Source organism: Staurois parvus, unplaced genomic scaffold (assembly GCF_062004578.1).
Source record: "Staurois parvus isolate SC_StPar_1 unplaced genomic scaffold, SC_StPar_1.0 ptg000380l, whole genome shotgun sequence".
Classification (NCBI taxonomy): domain Eukaryota; kingdom Metazoa; phylum Chordata; class Amphibia; order Anura; family Ranidae; genus Staurois; species Staurois parvus.
In genome coordinates, this window is record NW_028318176.1 from 705,056 (window position 1) to 724,245 (window position 19,190).

General features: G+C 44.8%; 1 long non-coding RNA gene across 2 annotated transcripts in view; it reads right to left on the minus strand.

Annotated features, from left to right (window-relative positions):
• The window catches only part of LOC149455955 (uncharacterized), a 305,136-nt gene that overhangs the window by 123,178 nt on the left and 162,768 nt on the right, over positions 1-19,190 (minus strand). For both annotated transcript variants that reach the window (XR_016313987.1, XR_016313986.1), the window contains exons 5-6: positions 10,165-10,267; positions 7,183-7,301 (exon numbers count right to left, since the gene is read on the minus strand). This is a non-coding gene — a long non-coding RNA (uncharacterized LOC149455955). The remainder of the gene's footprint in view (positions 1-7,182; positions 7,302-10,164; positions 10,268-19,190) is intronic.

Consider the following 19,190-nt stretch of genomic DNA (forward strand, 5'->3'; position numbering starts at 1 on the left):
CTGACACTGCACTTGCTGAGGGAGGAGGGGGGGAGGGGTAAGCGTAGGGGCTAATCCCGCTAACGCCGTGTTTTTGGGGACACTATACTAATGTGAGCGCTGGTATAGTGCTGATCTGATCAAAGATATTGATCAGTTTAGACACTATATTAGCAATGGAGGTTTATTGTGTATGTGGGCGTGTTCCTGGCAATCAAGGGGTTAAATGTGATTACTGGTATACTGATGGGCAATCTGACTCTACCTGGGAGGGGCGTTAAACCACAGGAACGCGAATCACACACACATATATATATACACATGATTTTGCACACCCGTGCCGCCCTGTAGCAGTATTTCTGCTATAGGGCGGAAGCAGTTACAGAAGCGATTTGCATTACTTGCAGTTGCAGAAGCTTTACTTTAACTTGCAATTGCGCGGTCATGCAACACTGCACCAAAGTTAAATTTATGTTTTTTTCTGCATAGAATGCATAAAGGCAAAAAACCTTAAGCCTGTACAACCACTTTAAGGCCCCATTCAAACCTAAGCATTTTTTAACTAGAAGCCCAAATCGCTCAACAATCCAAATCCCATTGTTTTCAACAGCCAATGTTCACATTTCAACATCCTGTTTGAAGCTGGATGCCTGTCTCTCAGAAAAGTATATGAGCTACTTTTCAGACAAAATTGAGCAATTTTGCCCCAAAAGACTTCAACAACTGAAAATTCGAGCATTCTTTCAGGTGTATTTTAGAAATTTTTTTAGCTCATATAACTGATTCCCCCCCAGTGCTTCCAATTGGCTAAAACAAAAACCCCTGAAGTTTGAATACTAACAAATTGAACAAAACACTTGTAATACACTTCTAAAATGCTTGTATGTTCTTGCAAAAACGCACAAAAATTGCTTTAAAAATCGCTCTGCTCAGGTATGAGTGCATCCTAACCGATACTGTATACTCCCTCCATACCCTATTCATGAATCTCATTTCAGACCACCTGCTCCATTGTCAAAAGGCCAAGTGCAAAACAGATCAGCCCACATTTTTTTTTTCAGTGTTAGTATAAAGTGGAGGAAGATTAGAACCTCTGTCATTTTTATACTCCTATCCAGGAGCAGGGGCGTATTTGCTGCGAGGCAAACAAGGCATTTGCCTAGGGCGGCACGTTTCAGGGGGTGGCACGGCGGCAGTGCCGCCCCCACTTTCCTACAGAAGCGAGACTTCTGTGGGAAAGGGACAGGGCTGCCATGGCAAGAAGGGTCACCCAGGCCAAGGGACCGGCTGCAGAGCAGAGCGGAGTGGTGGGCGGGTCAGCGGTGAGCGGGTCAGTGTGTCGGGATGTGCAGGAAGGTGCCAGCGAAGGAAGAAGCAGAAGAGGACGAGGTCAGGGTGGAGGAGCCCACCCGCTCTTTTGCCGCCGGAGATCCTGAGGGAGAAGGGACACAGGCAGCCGTCCTGGAGTGATGCTGACACCATCTGGAGGAGCTGCTGCTGAACAGGTAAGTGCTTGGAGGACTGGTGCTTCCCCACTCCTTTCTCACTGTCCCCCTGTCACATTGCCCCCCACCTGTTCTACTTCCACCCTCCTGTCCCCCACATTGTCCAACTACCCCCCATCTGTCCCCACTGCCCCCCACCTGTCCATCTGCGCTCCTCCTGTCCAGCTGCCCCTCACCTATCCCTCTGCACTCCTCCTGTCCAGCTGCCCCTCACCTGTCACTCTGCACTTCTCCTGCCCAGCTGCCCCGATCCTGTCCCATGCCCCCTGTCACGCTGCCCCCCACCTATCCTTCTGCGCTCCTCCTGTCCCTCTGTGCTCCTTCCCCTGTCCCACTGCCCTCCTCCTGTCCCACTGCCCCTCACCTGTCCCACTGCGCTTCTCCTGTCCCGCTGCCCCCCTATGCTCCTCCTGTCCCACTGCCCCTCACCTGTCCCTCTGTGCTCCTCCTGTCCCACTGCCCCTCACCTGTCCCTCTGTGCTCCTCCTGTCCCACTGCCCCTCACCTGTCTCTCTGTGCTCCTCCTGTCCCACTCTCCCTCGCCTGTCCCTCTGTGCTCTCCTGTCCCACTGCCCCTCACCTGTCCCTCTGTGCTCCTCCTGTCACGCTGCCCCCCACCTGTCCCTTCTGTGCTCCTCCTGTCCCACTGCCCCTCACCTGTTCCTTTGCGCTCCTTCTGTCCCGCTGCCCTGATCCTGTCCCATGCCCCCTGTCACGCTGCCCCCCACCTGTCCCTCTGCGCTCCTCCTGTCCCACTGCCCCTCACCTATCCTTCTACGCTTCTCCTGTCCCACTGCGCTTCTCCTGTCCCGCTGCCCCGATCCTGTCCCATGCCCCCCGTCACACTGAACCCTACCTGTCCCTCTACGCTCCTCCTGTCCCACAGCCCCTCACCTATCCCTCTGCTCTCCTCCTGTCCCACTGCCCCTCACCTATCCTTCTGCGCTCCTCCTGTCCCTCTGTGCTCCTTCTCCTGTCCCACTGCCCCTCACCCGTCCCACTGCTCTCCTCCTGTTCCGTTGCCCCGAACCTGTTCCATGCCCCCCCGTCACGCTGCCCCCCACCTGTCCCTCTACGCTTCTCCTGTCCTACTGCCCCTCACCTGTCCATCTGCGCTCCTCCTGTCCCACTGCCCCTCACCTGTTCCACTGCCTCTCACCTGTCCCACTGCCCGATACACCAATGATCGGACACTATTACTCCCACTGATACCAATGATGGGGCACTTCCACCCACTGACACCAAAGATGGGGCACTATTCCTCCCACTGACACCAATGATGGGGCACTATCCCTCCCACTGATACCAATGATGGAGCACTATTCCTCCCACTGACACCAATGATGGGGCACTATTCCTCCCACTGACACCAATAATGGGGCACTATCCCTCCCACTGATACCAATGATGGAGTACTATTCCTCCCACTGACACTAATGATGGAGCACTATTCCTCCCACTGACACCAATGATGGAGCACTATTCCTCCCACTGACACCAATGATGGAGCACTATTCCTCCTACTGACACTAATGATGGGGCACTATTCCTCCCACTGATACCAATGATGGGGCACTATTCCTCCCACTGACACCAATGATGGGGTACTATTTCTCCCCCTGACACCAATGATGGGGCACGATTCCTCCCACTGATACCAATAATGGGGAAGGATTCCTCCCCCTGACACCAATGATGGGGCACGATTCCTCCCCCTGACACCAATAATGGGGCACGATTCCTCCCACTGATACCAATAATGGGGCACGATTCCTCCCCCTGACACCAATGATGGGGCACGATTCCTCCCACTGACACCAATGATGGGCACGATTCCTCCCACTGACACCAATGATGGGGCACGATTCCTCCCACTGACACCAATGATGGGGCACGATTCCTCCCACTGACACTAATGATGGGGCACTATTCCTCACACTGACACCAATGATGGGGCGCTATTCCTCACACTGACACCAATGATGGGGCACTATTCATCCCACTGACATCAATGATGGGGCACTATTCCTCACACTGACACCAATGATGGGGCGCTATTCCTCACAAACTGACAGTAATGATGGGGCACCATCATTGGTGTCAGTGATTTTAGTCTTGCCTAGGGCAGCACAAAACCAAAATACACCATTGTCCAGGAGTCGGGACTCCCTGTCATGTAGGACAGATTCACATTGTTGGCTGTGTAAATGCATGTGCATTATTCCGTCCATTCCAATAAGCCTACCCATTCTTTTGAATAGGCTGCCTAACGCAACAATAAAAAGGTACATGGAAAATTCTTTGTGACACAGCACACTGCAATGCAGTGTAGTACATCACTGCGCATTGTGTTGCGGTTAGGAATGAATGGCATTGCAGCGCACCAATGTCTGCATCACCACAGCACAACAATGTGAACCCCAGCTTAACAGGGAGAACCCCAGCCTTAGTATCCCAATGACAATTGTTTCATTAGAGAGGAAGCGATGCAAACTCGGAAACACAACAGAAATACCAATGCTTTTGTTTTCAGTACAGTAGTGGAAGGCCTACCTCCACCCCCATCAATCTTTTATTTCTGGATCTATGCTGCGGATCTGATTTTCCATCCAACTCCTTCTATTTTTCAGTCAAAGAATGTCAAACGGGAAGGGGCCGACAGGGCCATCCACTGAACGAACTTTGACCAATTTATTTCCGGTTCCTGCTGAAGTTTGTACGCTGTATAGACATTAACTGCTAAAACCTTTGTCACTAACAGTAATTGATAAGAGATCTTCAAAACAGAGCCCCAATAGCAGGAGAAGATCAGCAAGGGATCTAATCTTTCACTGCTTTATATAAAAAATAAATAAATAATGGCTATGCAAGCTAAAAATAATCAGCATTAATAGCAGAGAAGTGATTATGAAACCTTACCAATAAAATAGGGAATACCATCAAAATGGATTTTTGCCCAAAGCGCCATAAGGGTCCTTTCACATGGGCATTCTGTTTATTCATCACTTCAGTCATGTTTTTTCAAAGAAAAAAACGGATCAGTTTAAATCAGTTTCTCGTCAGTTTTTACATCCTTTACCAACGCAAAAACAGACCGTATGTCCGTTTACATCCATTTACATCCGTTTTTCATCTGTTGCATTTTTTTTTTTTTTTTTAGTTACACAAAGCCACAGGTTATCATTGTGCACCATTACAACCTTCTACCCGCCAGCGTCCTGACAACCAATGACATCATCAGTTGATAAAGAGGATGTCAGCTGCCTGCACAGCATCCTAGTTAGACCCTCCCCTGCCCATTCCCATCAGTGCTGGGGTCACCTTAGCTCAGTGTTGGAGAAAAACTGAGGGAGAAGAGAAACAATGGAATACTAGCCAGTACCAGTGTGCAAAAGTGTATTTGCTTTGGAAGAATAAATCACCTCTAATGTTGAGTGTCCTACATGTGTGGATGTTGCTGCGTTATATAAAACTATTAGAAAAGTTTTTCACATTTTAGAATGGGGTTACTTAAGACGGTCTGAAATTTTAAAGGGTGCCTCAGGACTGTCCATAATTTTAACCTCCTCCTGCACACCATATAGTCCAATGACGGGCACAAGAAGGTTCTCTCGTTCTGGAAGGACAACATATGACGTCTACCTGTTCTCACCGCGCATGCGCAGCCCCGGGAGCGCGCAGTACGGCGATCGGCGGTGCGCTGTGTCCCTCAGACACAGTGGATCACCGATCCACGGAAAGAGTCAAAGATGTCGGCTCGGTCACGTGATCCGCTGTGTCCAATCACAGCTGATCACATGTAAACAGAGAAATGCCGGTTATCGGCATTTCTCTCCTCACGAGTTGTCACACTGACAGCTCGAGAAGAGAGGAGAGCCGGTAATCGGCATTTCTCGGAGGGGACATGTGCACTGATCATCAGGGCACTGATGATCAGTGTGCCCTGATGATCAGTGTAGCCCTAGCAGTGCCACCTGTCAGTGTCCATCAGTGCCAGCTCTCAGTGCTCATCCATGCCACCTGCCAGTATCCATCAGTGCCACATCAATGCCACAAATCAGTGCCTACCAGTGGGGGGCTACACTGATCATCAGGGCACACTGATCATCAGTGCCCTGATGATCAGTGCACATGTCCCCTCCGAGGAATGCCGATTACCGGCTCTCCTCTCTTCTCGAGCTGTCAGCGTGACAGCTCGTGAGGAGAGAAATGCCGATAACCGGCTCTCCTCTCCTCTCTTCTCGAGCTGTCAGTGCACATCAATGCCACATATCAGTGCCCATCTGAGCTGCCTTTCAGTGTCACCCATCAGTGCAAGTCAGTGCCACCTATCAATGCCAATCAGTGCCAGTCAGTGCCGCTTATCATTGTGCATCAGTGCTGCCTATCAGTGCAGCCTAACAGTGCCAGTCAGTGCCGCGTATCATTGCCACCTATCAGTGCCATATATATGAGTGCCCATCAGTGATGCCTGTCAATGCCCATCAGTGCCGTGCCACCTACTAGTGCCTCCTCATAAGTGCCACCTATCAGTGTCCATCAGTGCAGACCATCAGTGCCCATCACTGCAGCCTCATTAGCGCACATCATTGAAGGAGACAAATTTACAAAATTTATAACAAAAACTAAGAAAGAAATATTTTTTTTTCAAAATGTTCAGTGGTTTTTGGTTTGTTAAAAAAAAATAAATTAAAACCCAGAGGTGATTAAATACCACCAAAATAAAGCTCTGTCTGTCAAAAAATAAAAATAAAAATTTCATATGGGTACAGTGTTGCATGACCGCACAATTGTCATTCAAAGTGTGACAGCGCTGAAAGCTGGAAATTGGCCTGGACAGGAAGGGGGTATAAGTGCCCTGTAGGCTAGTGGTTAAAGGGTGATTTGACTGAAAAAAGGTTGAGAAACATTGATCTAGGGTGTCTGCTTTCAGAAAATATAAAATGTTTGGGGCTTTTCTGTAATCTTCAGACCTAAAATGATTTTTAAACGTGTGCACAAAAAAATGCAAAAACGGCTCTGGCAGTGAAAGGGCTAAAGATCATTCCTTTTTTTTTATATGCAGTGCTGGATAGGAATTGTGTTACTGGTTGGATCACCAGGAGAATAGAAATATACCGAACATGAAATCATATGGCTCTTTCCCACTGGCGTTAAGTTTTAAAGCAGCCTAAATGCACATTAACGCACCTATAGCATTAATCAGCATTTAGCATGTGTTGTACAGGCATTCATGTTGTGTCTCTTAAATGCCCTGTGTGGGGTTTATAAAATAGGAAATGATCACTTTTGATGCTTTACATCTGACCGGTAAACACATTCTAAACGCTATAGGCACGTTTACAGTCCATTTAACCTGCGGTTGGGGTGCGTTTCAATAGAAGTGAATAGAGTCAGTTGCAAAGCGTCAACGCCTGCCAAACTCTGCAGGCAGCATTGTTGTTACCTTGCAGCAACGTTGTGAACACCTCCATCCACTCCCTATTTTAACAATTTTGAGTGGCATTGATAGGCATTCGGGAAGCATAAAAATGTGACCCAACTGCCTATTTTCAACGCCTGTGTGAAAGAGTCATTAACCCCCCTGGCAGTATACCCGAGTGCAGCACGGGGTAAAGTTTCAGCACCACATGCGGTAACCACGAGCTACACTCGGGAATATCCTGCAGCGTTGCTCCGGGATCCCTTCTGCACTTACCTTGTCCTTCGCTCCGGTGATGTCCCCCCTGCAGCGTCCCCGGCCATCTCCTCCGGCCGATGCCGGCATCTGTCCTCCAGGTTCCATTCCCTGCGACGTCGGGACGTACGGGGACGGAACTGGCGGGAAATTTAAAAATGTCAAAAAGTGACATTCACTAAATACACTAAAATCACATAGTAAAACATTACTATATCAAACCATTTCACATACATTTTGTCCCGAGTGCTTTGTCCTGTGCCCTGCCTGCATTTTTACCGTTCTTTCTGCCTGGAAAATGAGAAATGTCCATGTCGTCCAAAAAGCGTTCCTTTAGGTCAAAAGCAATTTTAGAACAGCGATAGTAAATTAGAACTACTTGCAGAATTGAGTGATAATGATTTGTGGGGAAATTTGTTATCAGACACTGAAAACGATTTTGTGATGTGCGAACTTGGCGCTCTATTTCAAATTTCAGCGTTTTTGGTTTGATTATATTATTGAAATAAATTATTATATTATTATGTTTTATGATTATTTATTAAATTATAATTTATGATTTTGTGTTTCAAATTTGAACATACCCAGGATGTTTACTAGACTCTTGTTCGGACAGATTTCAGTGAGTTATTCCTAAAAATACAGGCCTACAATAAAAAAACGACAAATTTCCATGCAAAAAAATGTACCGCTTTGAGCACAGAAATACTGACATAATCAGACTGCTAGGGAGGTTACGCAGCCACCAGTCCTGAGGTCTGATCAGCTGCAATACATTACTTTTTGTTTTTGGGACGAGCTATACTCAAACAGTGGTGGGCAAAAATGATGGAAGGCCTCAAGTGTGCTCCCACGACACTTGCAGAGGCCCACACAATAGCAGCAGTTTATTGCATCTCAATGCTCTAAAATGATGATACAACTATATATTTTGCAGCGTATCACAACGCACACTAAAAAAGATGGAGTACAATGACCACTAGCACTGGTGTCAGTGGACACAATAATAACCAACAGCATTGGAGTCAATAGGTGCAATAAGCAGCAGCACTGGTCTCAGTGTGGATGCAATAATAAGCCCCAGCATTAGTATCAGTGAAGGCAAATAAACACTGCATTGGTGTCAGGGAATGCAATAATAACTGCAGAGCTTTGGTGTCAGTGGAAGCAACAATAAGACCCCAGCTTTGGTGTCAATGGCTGCAATAAGCAGCTCCCAGCTCAGGTGTCACTACTATTAACCACCCCTCTGTGGTGACCCGGCTGTGATGCCACAAGCTGTCACAGCCGGGTGCCCACACTGAAGATGCCGGGGAGAGAAGACGGCTGGTGAAACCAGCCGCGATGAGGACACGACTGGACCGAGGGACAGGTAAGTGTCTGTATTTTAAAAGTAAGCAGCTACAGTTTTTGTAGATGGTGACTTCTTGTTTTTTGCTTTTTTCAGCTGGAACTCTACTTTAAAGTGGAGTTCCAGCTGTTTTGTGTTTATTAAAAGTCAGTATCTATGAAGACTGTAGCTGCTGACTTTTAATAAACACACACTTACCTGTCCCAGGGTCCAGCGATGTACTCACCGGCACAGTCTCTCTTCTCCTTCTGTCCTCCACGGTGCCGGCATCTCTACTGTGGGCACCAGGCTGTGAGAGCTTGAGGCTTCACAGCCTGGTGCCCACTGCGCATGCACGAGTAGCGCCGCGCCTCCTGATTGGTCCAGCAGTCTCCTGGGACCTGTGAAAGTTCCCAGGACATTGCGGGAGCAAGGAGGGGGCCCAACTTCCAAGTCATTTAACCACGGCGTACTGAGACGGAAGTGGGAGCGGGTACATGCCAAACCAGGTACCCGCTACCCCCACAAAAGGTGCCAAATATTGCAGTAGAGAGGGGGAGGGGGCAAATAAGGGGAGCTTGAGCTTTTGAGTGGAACTCCGCTTTAACCCCTCCATAATCTTCCCTGATCATGACAGTGAAAGTTAACCCCTCACAATTCACCCCCCCCTCCCCATTACTGATCAGGGCGGTGAAAGTAACCCCCCATAAATTATCCTCCCCCTACTTTCCCCATTACTGTCCATAGCAGTGAATATTAACCCCCTCCCCCATCCACCTTACTTGATCACAGGCTCCTGCGTTGCTCTCCCTCTCCCAGGCTGGGACATGTACTGGGGACAGAGATAACTCCATCCATAGTACAGTGTGTCTCCTCAGTGCAGGAGCTGGAACACAGAGCAGAACAGAGAGCCATCAAGTGCCCGCCACTCTGCTGCCATTCTTCTCTGTACCTGGTGCCCAAAAGCCCGCCAGCAACACGCAGAGGGCCGGGGGGCCGTGTGTTGGGCACCAGGACTCTAACGCTTCGGATGGCCATTCACATCTGGCAATTCGGGATCATGGGGCAGAGTTGCTGCCGTTCCATATCGCCCTGCAATCCTGGCAAAGTGTACCACGCCTGTTTGCGTCTCATTCATTTATAATGTCACTTCGAACGCGGCGCGGTTCTTCCTCCAGCTTGTCGCCCAAAAGAAGCTCCTACGTCTGAGGTGTCATTAATAATGGATGGCACACAAACACACGCCAGGATTGCAGTGCGATTTCCGAATCACAGGAACAAACACAATTGCCATCCCAAATCACCAGAGGTGAACGGGGCCTAAAGGTGGGATCCTCATCACCACACTTGCAGCCGCCTGCTATCCAGCAACAAAGTCAGGAAAGGAAAGCAATGAGCTGTACCCTGGGCAGGGGGGAGGGGGGACTGGAAGATGAGGGGACACTGGGGGGTGATGGGGGCACATAATGGGGGAGATCCAGCTACGTCTGTCCCTCTCCTGGATATCATCACCTCTATAGCTGGATATCATCACCTCTATAACACACTCCATACATAGCCCCCTCCACAACACCCCCTGCGGACTACACCACCCAGCAGGCCCAGCCTTCTCCTCACCACCCCGGCCCCTCCTCAGCACCACCCCCGGCTCTCCTTCCCGCTCTATCTCCTACCTGCTCAGCTCTGTTCTCCTCGGTGACCGTTATGCCGACAGCCGACCGCTCCTATCGTCTCTGGGGACTGTCCGTTTTCTGCCTCAGCTCCGGGATTAGCCTCCTATACAGAAATATAGGAAGACATGGCCGTTAAAAGCCAGCAACAACTTCGTATGCCCTGTATGGAGCCGATCAGGAAGGGAGACATCCATGGCAACCAGCGGTATTACAGCCCTGCAGAATGCCCACACAGTGCCATCTAGTGGCAAAATTGAAAAATAACTTTAAAATGGCCACAGTAATATTTCATTCTATGTAAAATCTATAGAATAATATCAAATTTATCAAAATATAGCGTTTCATGACCGAAAAAAAATTGCAAGTCATCAGGCATAACAAAAGGCAGCCCAAACACAGCAGGACCCCGGACAGGAAGTGGCAATCAGATCACTCCTGCACAGGTCGCCGACCGATGCACATCGCCAGAGCACGTCTCCTGCGACAACTGCGATTTTCATTATTCTTAAAAATTGATATTGCCATCAGTATTATACTGTTATTGTTTACAATATTATTATTAATATTGTCATTTTTTAGCTTTTTTTAGGTACATTGGCATCCAACACCATCAGGATGCCACGACCTTCAAGGCGCAGATCATCAGCTCGGGAAGGCCGAGAGTCTCCGATTGCTCATAGGACAAGGTCCAGAGGGCAACGTCGTCGGAGACGGGAGGACGCCAATGCTATTCGCAGACGCCGTTCTCCAAGAGATCGCATTAGGGAGGCTGCCAACAACCCGGTACAAGAGGGACCACCGGCTATGGAGCAGCAGGGTGAGGAGCAGCCGACTTGTTCCATCTGTTTGGCTGAATACGGCGCTGGAGAGGAGACTAGGGTTCTCCAGTGCTCTCATGTTTTCCACCCTGCCTGCATCCAAAGATGGATCAGGGAGAGCGCCACGTGTCCCATTTGCCGGGCAGCTATCCCTAATGCACAAGAACCACGGAGACTTAACATCCAGGAAGTCTTGAACATGCAGATTGAGGACATGATCCTTTGGTTTGATGTTGAAATGGATGAAGATGGTGAATTCCATGTGGTTTTAGTCCATAATGTATAACGATCTTTTCTCTGTATTTCCAGATGCCTGAATGACATCACTGGCAGAAATGGAGATGAAGAGGAGAAAAAGTCCATCGATCGTATTATTATTTTTTGTTATCTTTGTTAGTAGTTAATGTTTGATAAGAAAAAAAAAAAATCTAAAAAAAAAAAAAAATTAAAAAAAAAAAAAACCTCAAAAAAAAAAAAATGTATATGTATATGTAAGAAATGTACTTATATAAAATGTTCTTAGAAGTTGATATTTGAACCCCCCCCCCAAAAAAAAAAATTGAATATATTTAAAAAATGTAATTTTATAAAATGTATAAATGTCAAAAAACGGGAAAATCTTGATAGGTCACTTAGTGATGGGGGGTGGGGGGGGGGGGGGGGTGAGAGTGGAGGGGTGTGTTTTAAATTGCACTAAAAATTGTATCGTATTATTATTTTATATTATCTTTATTAGTAGTTGATGTTTGATAAGAAAGAAAAAAATAATAAAAAAAAAAATAAAAAAAAAATAAAAAAATATAAAAAATATATATATATATGTATATGTAGGAAATGTCGTTATATAAAATGTTCTTAGAAGTTGATATTTGAACCCACCCCCAAGAAAAAATTGTATATATTTAAAAAATTTAATTGTGTAAAATTTATAAATGTCAAAAAACAGGGGAATGTCTTGATAGGACACTTAGTGATGGGGGTGAGAGAGGAGGGGTGTGTTTTAAATTGCGCTAAAAATGGTATTGTATTATTATTTTTTGTTATCTTTATTAGTAATTGATGTTTGATAAGAAAAAAAAAAAAATATATATATATATATGTATATATATATATATATATATATGTGTAAGAAATGTAGTTATATAAGATGTTTTTAGAAGTTGATGTTTAAAAAAAAAAAAAAAATTGTATAAATGTAAAAAATTTAATTGTATGAAATGTATAAATGTAAAAAAACAGAGGCAAGTCTTGATAGGACACTTGGTGATGGGGGGGGGGGTGAGAGAGGAGGGGTGTGTTTTAACCGGTTGCCAACCAGCCACAGTACATATACTGCAGCAGGGTGGCACCGCTGTGCAATATCACGTTTCTAGACATCATTCGCGCTCCCATGCTCCCACGGGTGTCACGATTCGATCCCCGAGGGACCAATCATTCAATTTTAGCCAGTGATGTCCGGCTGAAGTTGAATGATCGGTCCCTGTCCTATCCTGTCCTGTGATGACAGTTACACAGGACAGGATATGATGTAAATCTTCTCTGCCTGGGCACATTCCGTCCCAGAGAGAGAAGACACAGAAAACATGAGTACAAAGCACTACACTAACAGAACACACCTAGGTCACATTTAACCCATTGATCACCCCCCCCCAGTTAACCCCTTCACTGCCCTGTCACCAGTGTCATTGTTTACAGTGCACAGATTTTTACTGATCACTGTATTAGTGTTGCTGGCGACTTCTGATAGTGTTAGTTAGCGCCCCTCCCAGATAGCGTCAGATAGCCCGCTAGTACACCAGTAATCACATTTAACCCCTTGATTGCCAGGAACATGCTCACTTGCACACTAAACCTCTATTGCTAGTATAGTGTCTGATTGGATCAATATCTATGATCAGTTCAGCGCTACACCGGCGTTCACATTAGTATAGTGTCCCCAAAAATGCAGCGTTAGCGGGATCAGCCCCGACACCTGCCAGCACCTGCGTTTAACCCCTACTCCCCCAGCAAGTGCAGTGTCAGTAGATAACTGTCACTTGATACATTACACACAAAACTGCAGTGTTCACAGAATCAGGCCTGATCTCTGTTAGCACTTGTCGGTAAATTTTTTGTAGCGGTTCAAGCAGTCCTTGACAGCTAGGCCCTCTTTTTCTCATGAGTCACACTAGGTACATATACATTTAGTGGCCAAAATGTCCAACCAAAGGTACTTTAGTGGAGAGGCCTACAGGATTCTGAGCATGTCAGGTGAGAGCAAAGGGGAAGACTGACTGACAGAATCCCCCTCAGAATATGAGCCTGTAGACAGCAGTCAGCACCCTGACAGTTAGCTCAGATGACGGAGAAGAGGTCCCTGCTAAGATCAGGTGTACCTGACCCCATTTCCAGGTTGCTGAGGTGGTACAAACGCATGATGACTCTCATATGCAGCAGAGTGTCAGTACTAGTGCCGCGCTACCTTTTGGTGAAATGGCAAGCACCATCGGCCTAGTACATCCTGGTATTATACATACCAGCACTGCAGTATCACTTGGTGACGTGGCGAGTCCCAAAAGTGCAGTACAAGCTGGTGCGGTGGCGAGCACAAGTAGTGTCCCGCAGCCACCAAGAATTCACACACAGGCCCGTAGAGCCCCTAGTATCCTTCCAGATGTGTTTGCAAATCCCGAAGCCCACACATTCTGCAGCACCCGTACTTCCCCCATTCACTGCCCAACCTTCGGCATATATATTTTATATTTGTTGGCACATTTCATGTGTGCCCACCATTAGAAGTGGGTGGATGCAGGGAGGTTTTCTAATGGTGAGCATACCACCACACATTTTTCCTTGCAGAGATATTTCAATTATAAAGTTGTTTTATTGAGTTAATATTTTATTGTTAACCATTGTTGATTTATTTGCAGGAATGTCAAACTGCAGCACTGACCTGTTTATTCTGACAGCAACAGGGTCTTGCTTTCAGAATAGACATAAGTAGGTGTGTGCAGTGCTGTCGGATGAGATTTTTCATCCGCAGTTGAAAAAAAGAGGATATATGCCAAAGCATGGGGGCCTGGGGTGGCCAGTGGGTGGATGGCCCCCATGCTTCGGCATATATATTTTATATTTGTTGGCACATTTCATGTGTGCCCACCATTAGAAGTGGGTGGATTGAGGGAGGTTTCTAATGGTGGGCATACCACCACACACTTTTCCTTATAAAGTTGTTTTATTGAGTTTATGTTTTATTGTTAACCATTGTTGATTTATTTGCAGGAATGTCAAACTGCAGCACTGACCTGTTTATTCTGACAGCAACAGGGTCTTGCTTTCAGAATAGACATAAGTAGGTGTGTGCAGTGCTGTCGGATGAGATTTTTCATCCGCAGTTGAAAAAAAGAGAATATATGCCAAAGCATGGGGGCCTGGGATGGCCAGTGGGTGGATGGCCCCCATGCTTCGGCATATATATTTTATATTTGTTGGCACATTTCATGTGTGCCCACCATTAGAAGTGGGTGGATGCAGGGAGGTATTCTAATGGTGGGCATACCACACACTTTTTCTGGCAGAGATTTCTTCTCTTTTTTTTCATTCAGCCCACAGGCTGCATAAAGAAAAAAAGAACATAGCATATACACCCAACAAGGACCAGCGACGTACTGGTACATCACTGGACTTTGAATGGTTATACCAGGGTGATGCCTGCAGCTGCAGGCATTATCCTGGTATCATTTTTTTCAGACGGCAATGGGCTTTCATGTAAAAGCATTCCTAGTGGTTAATTAGCTGCAGGATTGCTTTTACAAGCAGCGGGAGAAAATGCCCCCCCCCCCTCCCTGCGATAGCATTAAAAGTGATAAAAAAAAAAAAAATTAAAGGGACAGTGTAAAAATAATTAAATAAATCAGAAATAAAAGAAAAAAAAAAGTACCCTCACCCATCCGCGCACGCGCACACCTGCGGTCGTGAGCGTTGACCCTGTGCCAGTATGGAAACAGCGATTGCACCATGCATGTGAGGTATTGCCATGAACGTCAGATCGAGGGCAGTAATTATAGCTCTAGACCTTCTCTGTAAATCTAAAATGGTAGCTTGTAAAGGCTTTTAAAGCTTTGCCTATAGATATTAAAAATGTATGCAGTTTGTCGCCATTGCATAGGGCATGCGCAATTTTAAAGCATGTCATGTTTAATATCTAGCAGCTGCAGGCATTATCTTGGTATCATTTTTTTCAGCCGGCAATGGGCTTTCATGTAAAAGCATTCCTAGTGATTAATTAACTGCAGGATTGCATTTACAAGCAGCGGGAGAAAAGGCCCCCCCCCTCCCTGCGATAGCATTAAAAGTGATAAAAAAAAAAAAAATTAAAGGGACAGTGTAAAAATAATTAAATAAATCAGAAAAAAAAGAAAAAAAAAAGTACCCTCACCCATCCGCGCACGCGCACACCAGACCGAGGGCAGCTTGTAAAGGCTTTTAAAGCTTTGCCTATAGATATTAAAAATGTATGCAGTTTGTCGCCATTGCATAGGGCATGCGCAATTTTAAAGCATGTCATGTTTAATATCTATTTACTCAGCATAGCATCATCTTTTATATCTTACCAAATAATTGGCCAATATATTGTGTTTTTGTGCATTAAAATGAAAAAAAGTGTATATTTTTTCAAAAAAATTGTGTTTGAAAAATCTCTGTGTAAGTAATATGTGAGATAAAAAAATTGCAGCACCCACCATTTTATTTACTAGGGTGTCTGCTCTAAATTATTATATAATGTTTGGGGGTTCACTTTAATTTCCTAGCAAAAATACTGATTTTTGTAATGTGAACAAAAAGTGTCAGAAAAGGCTTGGTCTTCAGGTGGTTAGAAGAGTGAGTGATGTGTGGCATAAACTTCTAATGCTGGGCATAAAATGCCCCCACCCCCCAAAATTACCCCTTTTTGGAAAGTAGACACCCCAAACTATTTGCTGAGAGGCATGTTGAATCAACAGAAGAATTAATTTTTTTACCACAAGTTTTTACTCCCCAAAATACATTCTGCTACTTCTCCCAAGTATGGGGGTACCACAGGTGAGAGACATTTTGGCAGTCTAGCCAAGTACAGGACCCCAAAATCCAATGGCTTTTAAAGGGCTTTATTTCCTCATTACACTTCCTGACTACCTATCACATTTTTGGAGGCCCTGGAATGCCAGAATAGCACCAACCCCCCCCCCCCCCAAATGACCAATTTTTGGAAAGTAGACACCCCAAGGAATTTGATAAGAAGCATGGTAAGTATTTTGCAGATCTCATTTGTTGCCACAAGTTTTTGCAAAATGAAGAAAGAAAACAAAAACATATTTTTTTTTTCTTTTTTATATTTCAAAACCTTGTGAGAAAAAATGAGATTTGCAAAACACTTACCATGTCTCCTTTTAAATTCCCTGGAGTGTCTACTTTCCAAAAAGGGGTCATTTGGGAGGGGGTTGGTGCTATCCTGGCATGTCAGGGCCTTCAAAACTGTGATAGGTAGTGAGGAAGTGAAATGAAGAAGTTACGCACCTTCAGGCTTTCAAAGTGGTCATTGGATTTCAGGCTCCTGTATGTGGCTAGGCTCCGAAAAAGTCTCACACGTGTGGTATCCTCATACTCGGTAGAAGTAGCAGAATGTATTTTGGGGTGTAATTCTACATATACCCATGGCTTGTGCAAGAAATAAATCATTTAAATGACAATTTTGTGTAAAAAAAAAAATGTTTTTGTGATTTTTCAGAAACTTGTGGAAAAAAAATAAATCTTCTATGAACACAATGGGGTTTATTTACTAAAGCTGGAGAGTCCAAAATCAGACTCCCTTCTGCATAGAAACCAATCAGCTTCTAACCTCAGCTTGTTCAATGAAGCTTTGGCAATGAAACCTGGAAGCTGATTGATTTCTATGCAGAAGTGAGTCTGATTTTGCACTCTCCAGCTTTAGTAAATAAACCCCAATATGTCTCTCAGCAGATAGCTTAGGGTGTCTACTTTCCGAAAAGGGGTCATTTGGGGGTGTTTGTTCTATCCTGGTATTTTAGCACCTCAAGAGATGTGATGCGCGGTCAGAAAGTAAAAGCTGTGTAAATTTCATATTATTTATACCATAGTTTGTAGACGCTATAACTTTCACACAAAGCAATCAATATACACTTACTGGGATTTTTTTTACCAAAAACATGTAGCAGAATACATTTTGGCTTAAATTTATGACTAACTTTGAGTTTACGATATATTTTTTATAGCTGAAAGTAGAAAATATTGGTTTTTATCAAAATTTTTGTGTTTATTTTGTTTATAGCGCAAAAAATAAAAAGCGCACAGGTAATAAAATACCACCAAAAGAAAGCTCTATTTGTGTGAAAAAAAGGACGTAAATTTGATTTGGGTACAGCATTGCATGACCGCGCAATTATCATTTGAATTAGTGCAGTGCCAAACAGCAAAAAAAAGGCCTGGTCATTAAGGGGGGTAAATCCTCAGGAGTGCAAGTGGTTAAACATTGTCTATAGATATTACAAATGTATGCAGTTTGTCGCCATTGCACAGGGCATGCGCAATTTTAAAGCATGTCATGTTTGGTATCTATTTAGTCAGCATAGCATCATCTTTTATATCTTACCAAATAATTGGCCAATATATTGTGTTTTTGTGCATTGAAATAAAAAAAGTGTATATTTAAAAAAAAAATTGCGTTTGAAAAATCGCTGTGTGAGTAATATGTGAGATAAAAAATTGCAGCACCCACCATTTTATTCACTAGGGTGTCTGCTCTAAAAATATATATAATATTTGGGGTTCAAATTAATTTCCTATCAAATATACTGATTTTTTGAACAAAAAGTGTCAGAAAAGGCTTGGTCTTCAGGTGGTTAGAAGAGTGAGTGATGTGTGGTATAAACTTCTAATGTTGGGCATAAAATGCCCCCACCCCCCAAAATGACCCCTTTTTGGAAAGTAGACACCCCAAACTGTTTGCCGAGAGGCATGTTGAATCAATAGAAGAATTTATATTTTTACCACAAGTTTTTGGAAAATGACAACAAAAAATTTTTTTTACACAAAATTGTCATTTAAATAATTTATTGCTCACACATGCCATAGGTATATGTAGAATTACTCCCCAAAATACATTCTGCTACTTCTCCCGAGTATGGGGGTACCACATGTGAGAGACGTTTTGGCAGTCTAGCCAAGCACAGGACCCCAAAATCCAATAAGCACCTTCAGGCTCTTAAAGGGCTTTATTTCCTCATTACACTTCCTGACTACCTATCACAGTTTCAGAGGCCCTGGAATGCCAGCATAGCACCAAACCCCCCAAATGACCCATTTTTGGAAAGTAGACACCCCATGGAATTTGATAAGAAACATGTTGAGTATTTTGCAGATCTCGTTTGTTGCCACAAGTTTTTGGAAAATGAAGAAAATACAAAAACATATTTATTCTTTCCTTTTTTTATATTTCAAAACCTTGTGAGAAAAAATGAGATCTGCAAAATACTTACCATGCCTCTTTTTAAATTCTTTGGAGTGTCTACTTTCCAAAAAGGGGTAATTTGTCTGGGTTTGCTGCTATCCTGGCATTTCAGGGCCTCCAAAACTGTGATAGGTAGTGAGGAAGTGAAATGAAGAAGTTACGCACCTTCAGGCTTTCAAAGTGGTCATTGGATTTCAGGCTCCTGTATGTGGCTAGGCTCCCAAAAAGTCTCACACATGTGGTACAAATGCATTATGACTCTCATATGCAGCAGAGTGTCAGTACTAGTGCCGCGCTACCTTTTGGTGAAATGGCAAGCACCATCGGCCTAGTACATCCTGGTATCATACATACCAGCACTGCAGTATCACTTGGTGACGTGGCGAGTCCCATAAGTGCAGTACAAGCTGGTGCGGTGGCGAGCACAAGTAGTGTCCCGCAGCCACCAAGAATTCACACACAGGCCCGTAGAGCCCCTAGTATCCTTCCGGATGTGTTTGCAAATCCCGATTGGCAGCCCACAAATTCTGCAGCACCCGTACTTCCCCCATTCACTGCCCAACCTTCGGCATATATATTTTATATTTATTGGCACATTTCATGTGTGCCCACCATTAGAAGTGGGTGGATGCAGGGAGGTTTTCTAATGGTGGGCATACCACCACACATTGTTCCTTGCAGAGATATTTCAATTATAAAGTTGTTTTATTGAGTTAATGTTT